Genomic DNA, 20,401 nt, shown 5'->3' on the forward strand with positions numbered 1-20,401 from the left:
TGCCTTTTGATCGATGTCAAACTTTGGTATCTTTCATTAGTTATCAGACTTCTTCTCATTACCACAGAAGTAATCAAGTCCCATTACAGGTATTTAAGGACCAAATCTAAGCTGACATTCTGAAGCTCTGCGCTGCCAGAGATGGCATTTTTCTTAATCCAGACTATAGCAAGGCCCTGCCTGCTCTCTCAAGAACAGAACAGGAGAGTTATCTGTGACAAGATGTCCAACCTTTATTCCTCAGCCAATATTTCAAAAGCAAATTATTTGGCTATTAGAAAGGACCCGACACGAAATGTTACCCATCCTTTTTTTCCAGAGATGCTGCCTGACCCGCTGAGTTACTCCAGCTCTTTGGGTCTATCTTTAGTGTTAACTAGCTTTCTACACACATTGCGTAATGTTTGTTGGCGTTTCTTACCATATTTCTTATATTATAGTGAGGGTTGAACTTGAAAAGCTCTTTGTTTAAGAAGGAACTGCAGATGCCGGAAAATCGAAGGTACACAAAAATGCTGGAGATACTCAGTGGGTGCAGCAGCATAGACCCGCTGAGTTTCTCCAGCATTTTTGTGTACCTCTTTATTGGTTGTAAAACACATTGAGATATTTCAAAAGGGAAGTGAAATGAACATTAGAATCTGGCAGTGTTAAAGATATGCATCTTATATTCAAATCCTCTAAACAGTGATTAAAGTGGTAATAGTTTGTGTGTGCATAGAGTGATGAACACAGCCCCTTTATCATAGACTTGTTACTTCCATCCAGTCCATACTCATATTGCCACACATCAGGAAGGCTGGTTGTATTATCAAGGATGCCTGTTACCCTGGCCATTCCCTTGTCTCTCTCCAACATCTGGGAGAAGATACAGGAGCTTGAAACCTTTAACCTCCAGACTTAAGATCAGCTTCTTTCCCACTATCTGACTGATCTATTAACACTTTCACACCCATTTTCGGAAGTGCTGCAACATACTCTCACTCGTTATTCTACCTCACTTGCTTATTCCGTTCTTGTACTTCATTCTTTTAGCACTTCTTTCAGATTGCACCACAATCTTCTACCATTTCTACTTTGCTCTTGTTGTATTTATGGTTGTCTTAATCATTACTCTTTGTACACTGTTTACTCTGTGAGCTTCATGTCAACACGGAATTTTATTGCACCCTGCCGCATCTGACAATCAAAAAATCTGGATTGTTATCTGAATCTGAATCTGAATCTGAAAAATACGTTTTGCTCTGTAGCTGCAAATGAGTCAGTGACAATTTGAGGTTTAATGAATATTTTTGGACAAGTTGTCATTCCTCAACTGTTAATACTCTGGGTAGGCCAGACTATCCTGTGATCTAATAATTTTAAGCTTCACATTGGTAATTTATCTGAGTATTGGGATTATTGTAATAGAAACATAGAAACATTGAACATAGGTACAGGAGTAGGCCATTCAGCCCCTCAAGCCAGCACCACCATTCAATATGATCACAGCTGATCATCCAATATCAGTCCCCTGTTCCTGCTTTCTCCCATATCCCTTGATTCCATTAGCCCTAAAAGCTATATCTAACTCTCTTGAAAACATCCAGTGAGTTGGCCTCCACTGACTTCTGTGGCAGAGAATTGCACAGATTCGCAACTCTCTGGGTGAAAACGTTTTTCCTCATCTCAGTCCTAAATAGCCTACCCCTTATTCTTAAACTGTGTCCCCTGGTTCTGGACTCCCCCAACATCGGCAACATTTTTCCTGCATCTAGCCTGTCCAATCCCTTAAGAATTTTATATGTTTCTCCAACATCTCCTCTCATCCTTCTAAATTCCAGTGAATATAAGCCCAGTCGATCCATTCTTGCATATGTCAGTCCCGCCATCCTGGGAATTAACCTGGTGAATCTACGCTGCACTCCCTCAATAGCAATGGTTTGTGCTTTCTACACATGTATCTTGTGACACCATTTTCTCTATACGTGCCTGTGTTTGGTTGAGTGATTAATTGGTTGCATAACTTTAAACCTATCTTAGTGACTTTGCTGGAAAATACCCTGTTTTCTTTTATCACTTTATCCACCTTTGCAAGAGCGCACCGCTTACAGAACCTTATTTAGTGCCTATCTGTCAACTTCCCGATTTGTTACCATGCATGATTGAATTTTTTGACTTTGTAGTCTAAATGTTTCCTTGAACGAAAAAAGGGTTTGGATAATGTGGAGATGGTGTGTAAACTGGATACAGTTTTTTTTGTCACCTCCTTATCTAGTATATATGTTGAAAATTGGAAATATTTATTTGCATAATGAAATGGCATGGCATTTTTTTTCCTGTGTTGTTGTTTAAGATTTAAAAAGCATTTCAACTCTCTGGGGATTTGAGTAAAAATTGACCAGAAACATTAGAATATTTCTTTATAAACTCTGACAAAAATAATAGTAAATATCAAAGGAACTGTAGAAGCTCATAATACTCAACAGGCCAGGCCGTATCTATGGGAAGAGAAATAGAATCTTAACGTTGCGCAAGAGCCAAAATCCTAAATGGACTACCTGGGGTGTTGCCAGACAAAACTTAATGCAAACCCACTCTGATTAGAAAACTACTTTTGATTCTTGTAAGGGGCATGTATTGAAGGATTGATGGTGGGAGTATGGAGTAGTGATGGTGTACATGGAACTTTTGGCTGTTAATAGTCATGCAAGTTTTAACGGTCATCTTTGGTTTGGTACATGTGCCAATGGCAAAATGTTTGATGTGAATGCTTTTTCACTGCAGTTCATTGTAGTTGTGACTGTGAATAGTTTAGTTTAGTTTATTGTCACTTGTACCAAAGTACAGTGAAAATATTTTTTGTTGCATGCTATCCCTTTGTTTTGTAAGTTGTTTTGTAAGTCTAACTACATATTAGCAAGATGAGGTGTTGTAACAATCGCCTTCCCGTTTTAAATTACTCTGAATCACAGTATGAAGCATAGTGAGTTCACATTCCACATGATCGAGACAGTACATTATGCAGATACTGGTTTTAAAAAAAAACACAAAGTGCTGGAGTAACTCAGCGAGTTAGGCAGCGTCTCCAGAGAAAATGGATAGGTGATGTTTCGGGTTGGGACCCTTCTACAGACTAAAAGATTTGCTTTTTTTTTGCTAATGTTTTATTTCCAACAGTGGAGTATAAACTGAAGGTGTGGGACCTTCAACGGGATGTAGCTCAATGGCAGTAACAGGAAGGCAATTGGTGAAACGATTTTCCGTGCAAAAGATGGGAGCAACCTCAGACAAGACAGAAAGCACCAGGCTCAGTACTGTGCTAAAGACAGACTCCTCATCCTGCCACCAGAAAGAGAATCCAGGCATTTTAATAAAAGGAACTGAATGCAAGGTTGAAAAATAAATATTTTAATAAAGTAAAAACCTAAAATAAGAAGAACATTTGTGATTGTGAGATATTTGTAAGCAATTCTTTGCAAGCAGCAAGGGTGTAACCACTATAGAAGTAAAGAATATAATGGCAATTGTGCGAAAAGTAATTTTGCCATTAATGGTAGGCTGAAAATGTTGTAATGAGGTGTTTTGAATTATTAAATCATCACATCTGAAGCCTCATTATCTTTCAGGATGAAAACTCCCACTTATTTGAACAATATCCAATGTGATAAATAATGAACAACCAACCTTCATATAATTATGTATTAGGATGAAAATTCACCACAACAAATTGGTGTTCTCATAATAAAATATTCATAATCAGTAAAGTGCAGTCAACCACCAAGTGATTCGACAGTTGAACAACGGTATGCAGATTGACTCTACATTTACACATGTTCAGAAAGTGATCCCCAAGTTATTGTTAACATTCACTAAGGCATTCGAAAGGATGCTCAACATCAGCATAGCAAATGTTGCTACCATCTATCGACCACTGCATTACACCACATTCCAGCATTAAAAAGTCACAGTGAGATCCGAGAAAACATGTGTAGGAAGGAACTGCAGATGCTGGTTTAAACCAAAGATAGACACAAAATGCTGGAGTAAATCATCGGGCCAGCATCTCTGGAGAAAAAGAATGGGTGAAGTTACGGGTCGGGACCCTTTTTCAGACTGAAAGTCACGGGAAAGGGGAACAAGAGATATAGACAATGATGAGAGAGATATAGAACAAATGAATGAAGGATATGAAAAAGGTAACAATGATAAAGGAAACAGATCATTGTGAGCCGTAGCTAGGCGAGAAAGAAATACATGGGTGAGTGAGGGATGGAGAGAGCGGGAATGCAGGGGTTACTTGAAGTTAGAATCAATATTCATACCCTTGGGAAACATGGACTGCTTCTCAGATCTCTGGAGCCACTTCTTCGTTTGTCACCTTATAAAAATTTGGAATCATCAATATCCCACTGCCCTATCCTAATTTCCATTGTCATAGTCACCCATCATCCCTGCACTTGCTACACTGGCATTTAGTCTAACAACACATCAGTAATAACATTTTTACCCTCAGTTTGTAATCCATCAATAGCCTCACCTCACGTTGTATCTGTAATCACTGCAGCCCCATAAGACTAATTATGTTGTCGACATCAAAGTGCACAGAAGAACCATTTTAATGCAAAACCAACAATGTGCATTGGTGTTCACATAATAAAACTCAGACTGTGTTCAATAAAGTGCAGTTGCTGGTGACCATCATGTGATTCTTCAGTAGTTTAGCTGCACTATGCAGACTATGTTTACATTTATGCATGTTCAGGGGCTTCTTGAACATCGCTGATCATAATTTTGTTACCCACAGAAAGACACCAAGGCCCTGGTATATGATGTAACTGTCATCCCTGAGTTCCTCCAACACCAATGTCGCCAGAAAATCCTAAACATCATCGACATTCCCTTTATTCTTTTCATCCTTCGATTTTCTCTGCAAATTGAGATGTGTTTGATTTCCAATTGTTCCTGATTCTCATGAGGCCATTGACAGAATGTTAGCCCTGGTTTTGCTCTTCATGAATGCTATCTGACCTGTTTCGTGTTTACAGTCCTTTAAGATTTCCAACATAGATTAGATTAGTTTAGATTAGATATACAGTTTCCTATTAGATTTAGGTCAACTCAACTAGACTCAGGTGGGTGTAAGTTCATTGAACAAACTGGTTCAGGACTGAGGACCCCGACCAGAATCATCACCTATCCATGTTCCTCAGAGATGCTGCTGACCCACAGAGTTACTCCAGCATTTTGTGGTTTCTTTTTTGTAAACCAGCATCTGCAGTTCCTTGTGACACACAAAATCAATTATGCGTCATAATCTGACATAAATTGATTTTAAATTAGTGACTTTAATATGCAATTGGTTAAGGAAGCAATGATGCAAAAACCTCCTTGGAACAAACAAGCCTGAGAGGAGATCAGACAAAGATCTAGAAGATCCTCATGTTGTAAATGTATGATACACATATGACATATGCACAAATGCAGAGTGTAGCTGGAGAGTGCAATGTGCAAGATACATGTATTTTAGCTGAATTCCAGTTGTCCTAATGATTCATTGCATCCCTAACACCACATGCAATGAGAATAAGAAGCAATTCATGCATTAAAATGTTGACATGTTTACACTGGGTAAACAGAGGAAGCTGTTCTCATTAGAAGATTATTCAAGGATTGAGAACTGTGTGCAAGATACATTGGAGTGGTGAGAGAAATGTGTTCAAAGGGTACTTATGATGCAAAGCACAGGGAAAGTTAGGGATTGGGACCTGCAAACATGTCCTTCCATTCCATAAAGCATTGATGATTCTGTGGCGATTGGAAGAAATCATTTTCACAATTTAGGTTCAAATTCGGAGATTGGAACAAAGAGAAAAGAAGCTTCCTTTCTCTCCCTCAGTGCCTTCCACAACCTTGGATTTAGCTTGCAAGGAAATTGTGGTCAAGAATTTAAAAAAAAGAATGCTTTCATTCCACATTCTTCTCATCCCTCACCTTAATGAGCACAAACATTTTTGGAACAGCTGTGATGACATCATTGGGGGACTTGCTGTGAGGACTTACTGAGTCTGGCAATGTGCGAGAGAGCTGAATTAACCATCAGTAGAGACATAGTGATGAACTCAGACTGCTCAGCTTGTTATTTCAGATGTCAACTAATTCTAGTCATTCAGATTTGGGCTCAGTAACTTTTCACAGCCAGCTCCCTGATAATAAAACCAGCATGCACCGTTTAAAAACAAAAATATGTGGAGGGAGAGAAAACATTGAATCAATTAAAGAAGGACAAAGTAAAGTCAAAATGTTGTTCCTATTTGGTAAAGAATTGGTAAAAACCAACTCTAGATTGAATTGATTGATTGAAACCAAGCATCTTATGATTTCAACTCACTTGAGGATGCAGATTTTACTGGCAAGATGTGTATCTAATTCTTAGCCGTATTTACCCTCAATGGGTGGGACCCCTCTGACTCAACTGCAGGTATCTCCATAATATGGTTGGTCAAGAGACAAGATTTTGATCGAGCAACAATAAAAGAACATTTCCACATCTGGATGCCATGCGATTAGAAAGAGAGGGCTTTTCAATTTTCTGGAATCAATGTCAGCATTTCATTCACTTTACTTATGTCACAGATGCTATCCATTTGCCAGTTAGCTCGATGTCACAAATTGTTCTTTCACTAAACTTTAACACCGATACTTCATTCAGATTCCCAGAACAAATTCCCTGGTGATAAGGGAAAAGTGAACAATTTGTGAATCTTCTGACCCTGGGTATATTTGAAGCACACACAAAAAATAATTTTATCATTAAAAATATTTGCATGATTTTTACTTTGAAACACAGATGGTTCTGAGAGGTATCTATTTTCATATATGTTCTTCCACTTGTTTCCCTCAACTGTCCATTGCTAAAGTGAAGAGGGTAGGACCCACTCTCAGAGACACATTTTCACCCTCTGAACTCAGTGTGCAAATAGTGAATGGCCAAATGGCTCTCATGCTGAAATAACCTCTGTTTCCGAGAGAATGCCTGGAAATAGTAGAGACTCATTCAGTTTGCACATAAATCAGGATATGTATGTTTACTCAGTCCCATGGAGAAGGCAAGCTCCCGCAAGGCACCGTGGAGCCGTGCAAGAACTGCTGAGAGAATGGAGCAGCTGGGGTTGTACAATCTGGAGTTTAGAAGGATGAGAGGGTATCTCATTGAAACATATACGATTGTTAAGGGCTTGGACACGCTAGAGGCAGGAAACATGTTCCTGATGTTGGGGAGTCCAGTACCAGGGGCCACAGTTTAAGAATAAGGAGTAAGCCATTTAGAACGGAGACGAAGAAACACTTTTTCTCACAGAGAGTGGTGAGTCTGTGGAATTCTCAGGTGGAGGCAGGTTCTCTGGATGCTTTCAAGAGAGAGCTAGATAGGGGTCTTAAAATAGCAGAGTCAGGGGATATGGGGAGAAGGCAGAAACTTAGTACTGATTGGGGATGATCAGCCATGATCACATTGAATTATGCTGGCTCGAAGGGCCGAATGGCCTACTCCCGCACTATTGTCTATTGTCTATTGACTTGGCAGCCGGACAAGGCAAGGGCAGACCGGGTGGCTGCCGAGAACAGAGACCCAGCATGCTGCCCGAGGTCACGTGCGGTTTACCATGCGAAGAAAGGCCCAGCGTGCCACTACCTACGGTAGCAATGTTACAAAATTTTAAGATTTTAAAAATCAAGTCTGCAATTTATCCCATCAGATAAAAAAAACTTTAATTTGACACCTAATTCACTTTCATATCTTCAGTATTAAAAAAGTTATGGCCATTTTCATACTCGGAAATTAGCATCTTGTTCCCTATTGCTTTTCCATTGACTTAACACAAAAGCTGTGATCGAGGACAGTCAAAAGCCCATAACTTTCTTAAAAATTAAGAGAACTGAAAGAAATTTTCAGTTATTTTAGATTGATGCATTCTGAAACAAATATGAAACAATCTTACTTAGATGACTTGAAATTAAAGCATATAATTAGTTAGTTACCTAATTGTAGCTAATTACAAAATTCAATTACTAGATCTAAACATCTATCAATTTCTTAACAATAGATTAACATTTTTAAGTAGCCTAAGTGTCCAAATAACATTCACACAAGAATTCACAATATAACATATTTTTTAACTCTCATTATCATGGATTTATAGGCTAAATGGAAGGAATTTAATGTTTAATACCTGTAAATTAATGGCCATTTATATCATCTTGCGAGTGGGTTTTTCTGGAACGCGATCAATTGGAACGTTGCGGTTGCAGTGAATTTAAATCCCATATTGGCAGGAAAAATACTGCCAGTTCGTATGGGGAAAAGATCACCGTTTCGCAACGTAAAATGTGAATTAAAGGCATCATAAGGAGCACTTTTATACATAATATAAACGGCTTTCCTTTACCTGTCCCGTACGTGAAATCCGTCCCCGTTGTCGGCGTTGACGGCTTTAGAAGCTGATTTTAAAATTACTCCAGCACTGGACTTGTCGGGCGGTTTAAAAAAAATACACAGAACGGCCGTCGGAACAATTATTCAGCAAAAGCTTGCACTCCAACGAAATATATTCCAGGACAAGGTAGGAGAAACCCACGGTTTAACCCCGCCCCCTCCCGTCAAAGGCGGCAAAATCGCACACACAGCCAGTGGCAGAATTGCAGCGCCGCTGAAGGTAAATATTGTAACATACCTACCTACAGGGGAAGCTTGGAAGCCCTGAAGACCGAAGATTCGTGGAGGAAGCCGCTAGTGCTATGGACGCGAGGAGTAGGCCGGCAGGAGAGGGACCGGGTATTGCCACCAGCACCTTCAAGGTAGTCTGCAGGAAGTGCCCCCCCAGCAGCCTGCGGCTTATCTGGGCTCACCTGGGTCAGGAGCGCTCCAGTACTTCCAGCATGCGGACTGCACTATGGACTTTGGACTTTTCTTTGTAAAAACTGCCAAATATGGTGATTGTGTATTTGTGCAAAAAGGATTTCACTGTTCGTTAGTTCATAATAATAATAATAATAATAATAATATCTTTTATTGTCATTACACATCAGTGCAACGAGATTTAGTATGCAGCTTCCAACCGATGTAAAGAAAAGTAAAATAAATAAATAAGCTGTGTGACGTGACCATCCGAGGGAGACAGTACAGTTCTAGGAGCAGAATAAGGTAATTTAGCCCATCAAACCTGCTCCGCCATTCAATCATGGCCAATCTATCTTTCCTTCTCAACCCCATTCTCCAGCCTTCTCTTCATAACCTGACCCTGACCCCCTTACTAATAAATATCTGTCCATTGACTTCTCCTCCACAGCCGTCTGTGGCAATGAATTCCACTGTGCTGTGGGTACATGACAATAAAGAACCACTGAACCATCATGTTGGCATAGTTGAGACCTGCAGGCAGTAAAGAGGAAATTTAAGGTAACATACAGAATATACCAGTGAAGGAAATGTTAAAACTCTTCACTGGTGGGTTTTTAAATGATTGAAGTGAAAGGAAGCCCCAGCTGTTATAGCACCAAGGATGATTGAAAATGTTTGATCATTGTCAATGAAGCCTTTAATGCTTCATTGACAATGGAATCAGGGGAAGTCTGAACCACACACACATTGTTGTAATTACTCAACAGGTGACATTTGACTAGTTTATGGAAACTGGAAAAAAAGGCCTCTAGCTGAGATGGAGGACTGGAGTTTAATCTCGGGAACAAGCTGCATTGGAAACTGCTGCAGCTTTCCTCTAATCTTTTCTGGCACTACCTTCAGCAAATGATTGCATCTGTCTTGTTAAACACCCTCCGACATCTGTTGATGCATATCTGGTCATCCTAACATTACAACATTAGCTATGCCTGTGGCATAAGTATAAATGCATGCATGATCCACTTCTGAGCTGAACAATCTGACTCTCTGTCGATGACGTTTTATCTGGCCTGAGTCCATTTTAGCAAATTCAGCACATAACCCTTGCTGCCATTTAATCTGTGGAAAGAATAAAGACTAGCATATATATCTCTTCACATTCATGGAATTTCCAAAAACTATACCTACCAATAAGGATTGGCCTATTTATAATATATAATTTGTAGAAAAGCATCCAAGGTTAGTTCAGGGAAAGAGGATCCTCTATTGTTTAATGCTATTTACAGCCTCTGAGATATTTGGTATTCAAATTGTCTTATTGGACATCTTCAATTTGAATATTTTCACTAATGCCTCGGCCTTCATCTTTCTCCTCCTTTCACCCTGCATGCTTATATAATCCTCTATCACTGAAGATGATCCTTAACACTGAAGATGATCTTTCCCTAAATGTTCATTCACTTGCCCTTCAACCAAGTTTTTCACATAATAGCAAGTAATTGTAGACGGTGCTTTACAAAAAAAGACCCAAAACTGTGCTGCAGTAACTTTTTATTACAAATCCCTCCCCACCTCCCTTTTTTCCATCTGTGGCTTTTGTCCAACCATCTGCCAATCAAAACTTCCCCTCACCTGCATTCACCTATTACCAGTGCAGGAAGGAACCACTGATGATGTTTTACACTGAAAATAGACACTAAATGCTAGAGTAACTCAGCAGGTCAGGCAGTATCTTTGGAGAACAGGAGACGTTTTCCGGTCGGACTGCTAGTCTGAAGAGGGGTTCTGACCTGAAATATCTTCCATCTATTACCTCAGGCTTTATCCTGCCACTCCTCTCGTCCAGCTACGTTTCCAGCACTTTGTGTCTATAGTAACAGCAGAAGCAGAGGTACAGCAGGAGAGCTCAGTAGGGGTAGAAGAGGCCATATCTACTCTGATTTATGAGCTACCAGTTACATGGTAGAGTGAGTGCTAGCTGTTTTTTTTTATCTTACCACTCAATACTTGCATCAGGAACTGGCCAAGCAAATTGTAAGTCCCTATTCCAACACCTTTTTTAGACGCAGAGAGTGGTGAATCTCTGGAACTCTCTGCCACAGAGGGTAGTTGAGTCCCACGTTCATTGGCTAATATTGAAGCTTTCTAGTTAGATTTTGCCCTTGTTCTCATTTATAATCGTGGGGTATGGAGAGAGTGCTCGGTACGGGATTCACATTAAAAAGATGTAGCCATGGTTTGTTGAATCATTGTGCCACTGTAAATTCGAAGTGTGCAGTTAAGTGGGGAAATTGCCTACTCCTAAACTAATTTCATGTTTTATGCAAAACCATAGTTTCTGCATTGGTGTGGGACAGTGGCACAGTGCCAAGGTCCCACGTTCAATCCTAATCTTGATGCTTTCTATGTGGATTTTGCATGTTCTCATTTATAATCGTGAGTTTCCTCAGGTGCTCCAGTTTCCTTTCACATTAAAAAGATGTATGGTTTGTGGATTCATTGGCCACTGTAAATTACTGCTCGTGTGCAGTTAAGTGGGGAAAGTTGATTAAATGTTACTATACTATGCAGGATTGTGCAAACTGTGTGGTTTATGAAGAGTGTGGGACTCTGCCCCAAAGACCCGGGTTTCAATCCTGTTTCGGATGCTGTGAGAAAATAATCTATTACATTCTCCCCGTGACCAGAAGCATGGGTTTGCCTCACAGAGATGATCCCTTTGACACTCCAAAGAGTTATTTGGGTGGGTGGAGCCAAAATTGTCCCAACGTGTATATAATGTTTAGCTGGGCGGGGATCGCTTGGTTTGAAACCGATAACCCTACTATACTATGGGACGGCACTGTGTTTCAGTGCTGTATCTCTAAATTAAAATACACTAAATTATAGTAGTATGCTCCTGTGACTCACCCGGTGATGTACTTTACTTGGACTGATATAGGCCAGGATCATCAGGCAAGTGGGACTAGCTCAGTTGGGCAACTTGGTTTGCGTGGATGAGTTGGGTCAAAGAGCCTGTCTCTGTGCTATGTAGCTCTATGATTCTAAGACGTGGAAATTTATCATTGGAAATTTGCGTCTGTGTCTATTTTTGTAATTGAGATTTTTTATGAAGCTCTCTTGTTTTATAGAGACAGTGTACTGTAAATAAACAATTTGCAAACATAAATTGCTAGTAGAGGATCACCACACAGGGCATCAAGTTCAACTTGCCTTTGTATATTTTAGATTATAAGTATTCCTTTCTGTTAAATTGGTGCGAGTGTAAGATGACATTTGCACTTTGTGACTGGTCACTACAGATTGGCCCTCGTGGGTGTAGGTGATTAGTCAAATCTGAGGGAATAATTAAAAATATGCAGTAGGATGTGTAAATGAATGCCTGGTGGTCAGTGGGGACTCACTTGTCCAAGTGACCCATTTCCTCATTATGATTCTAAAATCATGATCTGAAACGTTCTCATTGTTTCTTCAACATCGCTTCATAGTCAAAGAGTCAGAGAATGAAACAGTGTGGAAATAGGCCCTTCAGCCCAACTTGCCCACACTGACCAGGGAAACTCTATCCTTGTTATGTCTAGAGAGGCGAACAAGAGCAGAACTACGAGACACAGAGGAGGCAAGGGCCCGGAATCCATCTGTGACAGCCGGTTGAAATCCACGTTTACTAAAAATAGTGGACATCTCGGATGTCCTTGAATGGAACTTCTCATCTTGGAAACAATTGCGACGGAGATGGAGGAATTGAGAGTAGGGAATGGTGTCTTTGCAAGAGACTGTGTGGGACGAAATGTCGCCTAGATAACTGTAGAGTTGGTAGGTTTATAGTAGACATCCATTGAGATAGTCTGTCACCTGTAATGGTGGCGTGACCCACGTCACAGCGGCCTCTGCAGTCCGTCTGTCTTTTTTTATTTTCTTTGTCCCGTTGAGTGTAGTTTATAGTGTTTTTTAATTTTTTTGGGTATGTGTGGGGGGCGGGGCATGGGGAACTTTAAAATCTTTTCCCTGTACGGGGGACCCGACCTTTTCCTGTCGGGTCTCCATTGTCGTTGGGGCCTAGCACCATGGAGCAGACTCCAACCGGAACGACCCGGGGGCTCCAGTCACGGAGCCTGCGGACTCACCATCGTGGGGCTGGCCGAGTTCGGAACGGGAGGAGCTGTGGTGGGGCGCGGCTACGCACCGACCTCAGAGCTTCGGATGCTCCAGCCGCAGGTCCGATGGACGGTAACACCGGGAGCTCGCGGGCCCCTGATGGGAGACCGCTTTTCGGAGCTTCCGCAACGGCAACTTCTCCCTCCCGAGTTGCGGGGTTGAACATGACCTAGAGTGGGGCCTTACATCGCCTGGCGTGGCCTTAATGGCCGCGGGTCTTATTTATCATCGCCCGCCGGGGGCTTTGACTTTGACATCGGGAGGAGAATGGGGAGTGCAGGGTAGAGATAAGACTTTGCCTTCCATCACAGTGAGGAAGAGATTCACTGTGATGGATGTTTGTGTAAATTGTATTGTGTCTTGGTTCTTTTCTTGATGTATGACTGCAGAAACCAAATTTCATTTGAACTTCAATGAGGTTCAAATGACAACAAATAAATTGTATTGTATTGTATTGTATTGTATTGTATTGTATTGTATTGTATTGTATCAAGAATGGGGAGATATATGTCAGAGATAGTCCAGGTGAATTTGAGGGTAAGGTGGAAATTAATGGTGAAGTTATTGAAATCCATTAGTTCTGCACGGGTGCAGGAGGCAGCCCTGATGCATTCATTGATGTATTGGAGAAAGACTTGGGGAATAGGGCCAGTGTACGCATGAAACAAGGACAGTTCAACGTAAGCAATAAAAAGGCAGGCATTGCTGGGTCCCATGCAAAATTAATTTGTAGAAGGACTGGGCATCCATGGTGATGATGAGGCAATGGGGGCCTGGAAATTGAAACTTATTAAAGAGTTGATAAGCATGTGAGGTGTCTCGGACATAAGTGGGAAGGGACGACACAAAAGGGGATAGGATGGAATCGAGGTATGTGTAGATTAGTGCAGTGGGGCAGGAGCAGGCAGGGACGATGGGTCTGCCAGGGCATTCCTGTTTGTGGGAGGAGCTAGAAACGGGCCGTGCGGGGCTGGAGAACGAAACGGTTGGAGGCTGTGAAGGTTAGATCAGCAGAGGTGATGAAGTCAGTGACAGTCTGGGAGATAATGGCCTGGTGTTCATCTGTGGGGGTGTTGATCAAGGATGTATGAGAGCAGGTGCCTGGCCTCAGCACTCAGCAGTGAGGTGTATCCTAAGAAAAACATGGACGATTTTTGGTGAGCAATATGATTAGCCATGAAATGAATACACACTCGCTGTTTCTCTCCTGGCAGCTGCTTCCACCACTGCTAGATAAAGAACATAGAACAACACAGCACAGGAACAGGCCCTTTGGTCCACAATGTCCATGCTGAACATAAAGTCAAGTTAAATTCCTCTATCTGCACGTAATCCATATCCCTCCATTCTCTGCATATTCATGTGTCTGTTTGGTGTACAGGGTCTTGGTGAGACCAAACCTGGAGTATTGCGTACAGTTTTGGTCTCCTAATCTGAGGAAAGACATTCTTGCCATAGAGAGAGTACAGAGAAGGTTCACCAGACTGATTCCTGGGATGGCAGGATTTTCATATGAAGAAAGACTGGATAGACTCGGCTTGTACACGATAAAATTTAGAAGATTGAGGGGGGATCTTATAGAAATTTACAAAATTCTTAAGGGGTTGGACAGGCTAGATGCAGGAAGATTATTCACGATGTCGGGGAAGTCCAGAACTAGGGGTCACAGTTTAAGGATAAGAGGGAAGTCTTTTAGGACCAAGATGAGAAAATCATTTTTTACACAGAGAGTGGTGAATCTGTGGAATTCTCTGCCACAGAAGGTAGTTGAGGCCAGTTCATTGGCCATATTTAAGAGGGAGTTAGATGTGGCCCTTGTGGCTAAAGGGATCAGGGGGTATGGAGAGAAGGCAGGGATGGGATACTGAGTTGGATGATCAGCCATGATCGTATTGAATGGCGGTGTAGGCTCGAAGGGCCAAATGGGTACTCCTGCACCTATTTTCTATGTTTCTATGTTTCTAAAAGCTTTTTAAATGCCACTATGGTATCTGCCTTCGCCACTACCCCCAGCAGCTGTTCGGGCTGTTAAAAAAAACTTAATCGCCACATCTCTTTCAGCACCTGTTTTACATATTCTGTTTTATTTTTGTTTCACCAAATATGACAACTTGCATTAAAATATAGGGCTTTTAACCTGGCAAAAATATCTTAAGGCTTTCAGAGAAGCTTTAACAAACAACATATGAGGAAGTGCTACATGTTTGGGCAGATGATCAACATATTGGTCAAATAGGCAGGAGCATACTAAAGGAAAGAGACGCAGGTGAGATGGAGGGGCACGGGGAGATGAGGAGACAAGAACATTGGTGTGATTTCTCGGAGTTTATAACATTATTGACAAGCTAATGATATTTGCTTGAATATTTAGTGACTATTTTGGGCACGGACCCATGCAGTAAAGCGGATGTGCTTGTTTAAAATTATAATTAGCTGACATGGAAAATGTAAATATTTGGAAAGTTTATCACCCTAGACATTGTAACTGAATAAACGGCTTGACAACACTGCTTGACAATCCTGTGGTATACTTGGAGAACACAGACACAGGTTAAGCATGCCTTTACTGCTCCAGGCAAAAGCAACTTTTCCAGGCAAGATCGCCCCCCATCCCCAAGTCAGGTCCCAAAGTTACCGCCGCAGATTCGTTCGGTCAGTCAACAATAACACTGGAAGAGTTGGCTACATACTGATAAAGTGATCATACAAATAAACAGACATTTTGAATGACATAATTGCCATTATGAATCCATTCATACAAATGACACCCGGCCAAAGCAAAGAAACAAACAAACGCAAAAGCATTCCAAGTTATTTAATTATAAGATCGCGGAAGTGTAACAAGCGGGATGCATTATTGAAGGCAGTGAATTCTTACTTGTGAAACTTGCGCCAACCCTCTCAAAGCCGTAAGTTAATGAATAACGAGCCTCGTGTACCACATAATAAATATTCATTTAAACTGGGAATTAACTCAAACGCATCTGCCGTGCCCGGGAATTGGTGCACCAACCCATATATTCTGAGTTTGATATCACTTGAAACGACTGCAGATTTAACAGGGTTAAATGATTTGCTTTATTGAAGCTTGCAAGGGGAAAGTGAAGCCTACACCCAGTTTTTTTCTCCCCTTTTTGATCTGGAGGGATGTGTTGAATTCAACGCTCGCACGTCTCACGACATCTCTGGTCTGTGGTGAGGTCTAGCGAAAGGTGCAGCGCGGACACCGCGGGGTGGCAGATGCACAGTCACCGCATTCACCAGCCCGTGGAAGCGGGCAACTCCCCGGGGCGAGATGGTGCAAATCTTGGCACCAATTGGCTAATTCAATTCAGTTCCACTGCATTCGCCCTGTCGGAATATTCATGAGGCGGAGAGTGAGTACCACTGCTGCTGAGAGAGAAGCGTGCAATAAAGAAGAGAGCGAGCGGGGAGACTGCAAGACTTTCGACAAGCAAAAGCCATGTAGAAAAAGTTTCTCGCCTGCATATTCTGAGGCATCGCTCGTCAACAAAAGCTTGCATTTTCTCCGAAGAGCTTTCGACGCAACTTTTCTGAAGAGTGCTTATTTATTAAACTGCAGGGGGGCAGCGAGGCTGGGGAAGGTTTCGAGGTGTGAAAATTGACGCGTTGACAGGACTGCGAGGTAATGTGGCATTTTATTACATTATTTAGGTGGTGACACCTTTCACTGTTGTTGTGGACAAAGCAAACATGTTTTTGCATATTTAACTGGAGTAGCAATCGGTCGTCAGTGAAGAAGGACAGACATGAGGTGTGGGTAGTATTTTTATTAACGTCCGGTCCGTTACAACGTTTGTATTACTTTCTGCTGATAGCAGTCTTCCTTCCTGCTCTTGGTATGGATGTCACGTAGCACAGCCCTCTTTACTTGTTGCCCGCCTGTTCTAAAGGAAACTTCAATTATGATTAATATGTGTTGGCTTCGACTGCAAAATATTAATCCAGACAGATGAAGGTGCCGTTTATAGAGCAAGGGCACTGACTATTTAAAAAAAAACGTCCCGGGAGAAATCTTCCTGCTACAGAAAGGGCTTTGGAGGCTGAAATTGTGCAGAATAAGGTCGGAGGAAGGGGCCTGATTATTAGCAATAGTGCAGTGAGCCAGGCAGCTGACAGCAACAGAAGCCAAAAGGCCACTTTTTATTCTTGTTTTTTTCCTCTCCTTTGAGAATGGCAGTCCCTGCCAACGACTGTATTTCTCGACTGGATAAAGATTTAACTGTTAAACGTGTGACTAGAATTAATTGCAGGACCGGGATAGGAAAATAAAGCCCCAGCACTTAACTGCCGCGCTGTAGGGCCTTTGTTCCATCTCAAGTTGCTACATTTTTTAAGCAAGTGACTCTCGGAATAAAAAAAATGCTCGTATTGTCTCGGCAGGGAGCAACGGTCATTTCAATTAGGTAGATGATCGTCAGTTTAAAATTCTGTTCAACTCCTTTGAGTTTATGCTGGCTGTTCAAAGCGATCAATCTTAAGCGTGAACTTGATTTCTTCAGGAATCGGGAGCAGTTTGAAGTTTCTTCCATGCGAATCTGCAGGAGCAGAGTTAGCTCTAAGTCATTTACGAAACTGACCAAATCCGTGCTATTTGGACATTGTGGCTTTGACATGTGGTGCTTTATTGTTTTTAACCAGTGCATATGGGCTAAATCAAGAACTTCGCCTGTCACGATACAGTTGTATAGTTTAGAAGCAAGGAACTGCAGATGCTGATGAATACACAAAATGACACAAAGTGTTGGAGTAACTCGGTGGATATAAGGCATCATCCCTGGAGAACATGGATAGGTGACCTTTGAGGTCGAGACCTGAAGAAGGGGGATGACACAAAATGCTGGAGTAACTCAGCGGGACACGTAGCATCTCTGGGGAAGGGGTTGGACTCGAAACGTCACCTATCCATGTTCTCCAGGGTTGCTGCCTTACCTGTGGAGCTTTCCCAGCACTGTGTGTCCTTCATGGTTGTATAGTATGGTCACTTTTGCTCAGGTACATTTCTTTCACAAGTGTGTTGAGACATTTTGTGCCAGATCAGGCCTGGGTCAGTTCATTTGGTTGATGTACTGGTCAAACAAGTGGTCATTACTCTAGATCTGCTTTTGGCATTTAATTATTTTTGTGTATTATTGAGAAAGGAGAAAAATTGAAAAGTGTTACAATATGTGTCTTGAACTAAGAATGAGGCAGTTATGTCAAATCAAATCACCCCTGAACCGAATTACTAAATTACCTTAGAAAAAAGGAATTCCTGACGTTTTGGGTCGAGACGTCGAGTCTCGACCCGAAACTTCACCTATTCCTTTTCTCCAGAGATGCTGCCTGATCCATTGAGTTACTCCATATTTTTGTGTTTATCTTTGGTGTAAACCAGCATCTGCAGTTCTTTTCTACACATACTAAATTACTTTGTTACTCAACTCACCCTCTTTGATCAAATGTTGTCTCTGTGTGTGCTGTATATTACATGGATGTGTATCTGTATGTATATTTTGTACACACTATATGTGTGCAGATTTGTGTGTGCATGGGCTTGTAATTAAATACACAAAAATATGGCTTTTAGCTATGTATATAACTGTTCTATGTATATAACTATGCACATTCCTAGAGTTTAGGCACTAGCTCGTATCCTATGTCTTGTCTCTGTGCCTGTATCCTCATGCTATTTAAATTCATATAATGAAATAATTTGAAATGTTTTGACGATAGCTAATGTGTATTATATTCTTTGATACAAGAAATATTGCCAGTTGGTTATCATGTTTTTATTATTTTTTCGGCTTGCTCCTACAAGCCCTATAAGTGCTCATGTGTAGACATGCATGCAAAGCCAGTATAGTCAATTATTCTCTCCTGCTCATCTGTCCCTTTCCACGGAATGCATCATTGCCCAGTGAAGGCATCAGGCTATTTGCCCATTAGACCATCACCAATCCCATTCTTTAACCAACCAACTGGAGTATTTGAGAGACCCAAATACATTGGACATTTAGGGATGGCTGAACACTACAATTGAACACTGCAGGCCTATTCAGCAAGTGCCAGAGTCCCTCCACTTTGGATTATTTCTTTTCTCCACAGACTGGCAACATCTATCTGAAGAGGGCAATTTTCCCATTCTCACATTCTGGATGGGCCTCCATTGGTTTCCTGCCTCTATGGCAGATTGATGGATCAGTCATTTTTTTAATCTTCACCCTCCTAAAAAAAAATCTGAAATATCCCCTATAGGTCAGATGGTGTAAACTGATGCTGTTTGCCAGTATCGGGGATTTATTTTTATCAATCTGTTAAGCCGTGACTAGTTCTGAAAAAGCTCAACCACTAAAGCTTAGATATTCAGTCTTTGAAATTGTGGACTGTGAATGCATTGTACGGCATCGTAAATATGCTTGAAAAATTTTTTTTTTGATATTTCTGGTAAAATGATGAGCATTTAGAAAAATGTTTTTATGTTCATAATTCAGTTAAACTAATGCTGTCTTGTGCTAGATACACCCACTGATGGACAAAAGATGTTTCCTATCCATCCTTTCTGTCTCCCTCATAATCAAAAACATACGTGCTTTCATGCCCAGGGTGAGGGTTCACCCTTGTTGCTCCAGAACATAGAGGATTTGTTGGATCATGACGTCCAATGTTCATCTCTGCTTGTTTCTCAACTTATCCTTTCCAAAGGAGTTTCATCCAGTGAGCAGAGACCAGAACCCACGCATTTGTGAGCCCAACAACAAATTCCATTTGTATGCCAACTTCAATGCAGTACAAACAACCCAATTTATTGCATGGGAAAGATTTGATTCAATACAAAATTATGTAGGAGACATAAGGAAGTAGTTTAAGCGAGTGACCTGTTAGAGATCTATAACATTACGAGGGAGGCTGATAGGATGGGTAGGAAAAACCTTTTATCCCATGGTGGATATATCTCGAACAAGAGAGCGTTAGTTTCGAGTGAGAGGTGGAAGATTTAGAAGGGACCTGAGGGGAATTATTTTCACATAGAAGTGGCTTGGAGTTTGGAATGCACTGCCTGAAGAGGTGGTGGAGGCAGATTTTCTCATGACTTTTATAAAGCATCTAGACTAGTGCTTGACTTGCCAAGGCATAAGTGACTGGATTAATACAGATAAATGAAATTAGTATAGATAGAGACAACAGGCAGCATAGGCATTGTGGGCTAAATTTCAAGAACAGCTACTTCCAAGAAACCTCCTGGTTCTTGAACACAACACCATACTATTCTCAGCAACTATGATCGATCATGAACTGAGTCTTTGCTTGAACTATGGACTATTTTTTGCACTATTATGGTTACCTAGTATTATGATTATTAAT

The 20,401-nt window shown here is 41.2% G+C and overlaps 1 protein-coding gene across 1 annotated transcript in view; it reads left to right on the forward strand.

Annotated features, from left to right (window-relative positions):
* The first annotated feature begins 12,907 nt into the window (after positions 1 to 12,907).
* The window catches only part of LOC129711039 (cadherin-20-like), a 204,560-nt gene continuing 197,066 nt past the window's right edge, over positions 12,908 to 20,401 (forward strand). The window contains exon 1 of the mRNA XM_055658392.1: positions 12,908 to 16,682. The gene's annotated coding sequence lies outside the window, so the exon portion shown is untranslated. The remainder of the gene's footprint in view (positions 16,683 to 20,401) is intronic.

Source organism: Leucoraja erinacea, chromosome 2, assembly GCF_028641065.1.
Source record: "Leucoraja erinacea ecotype New England chromosome 2, Leri_hhj_1, whole genome shotgun sequence".
In the NCBI taxonomy this organism is placed as follows: domain Eukaryota; kingdom Metazoa; phylum Chordata; class Chondrichthyes; order Rajiformes; family Rajidae; genus Leucoraja; species Leucoraja erinaceus.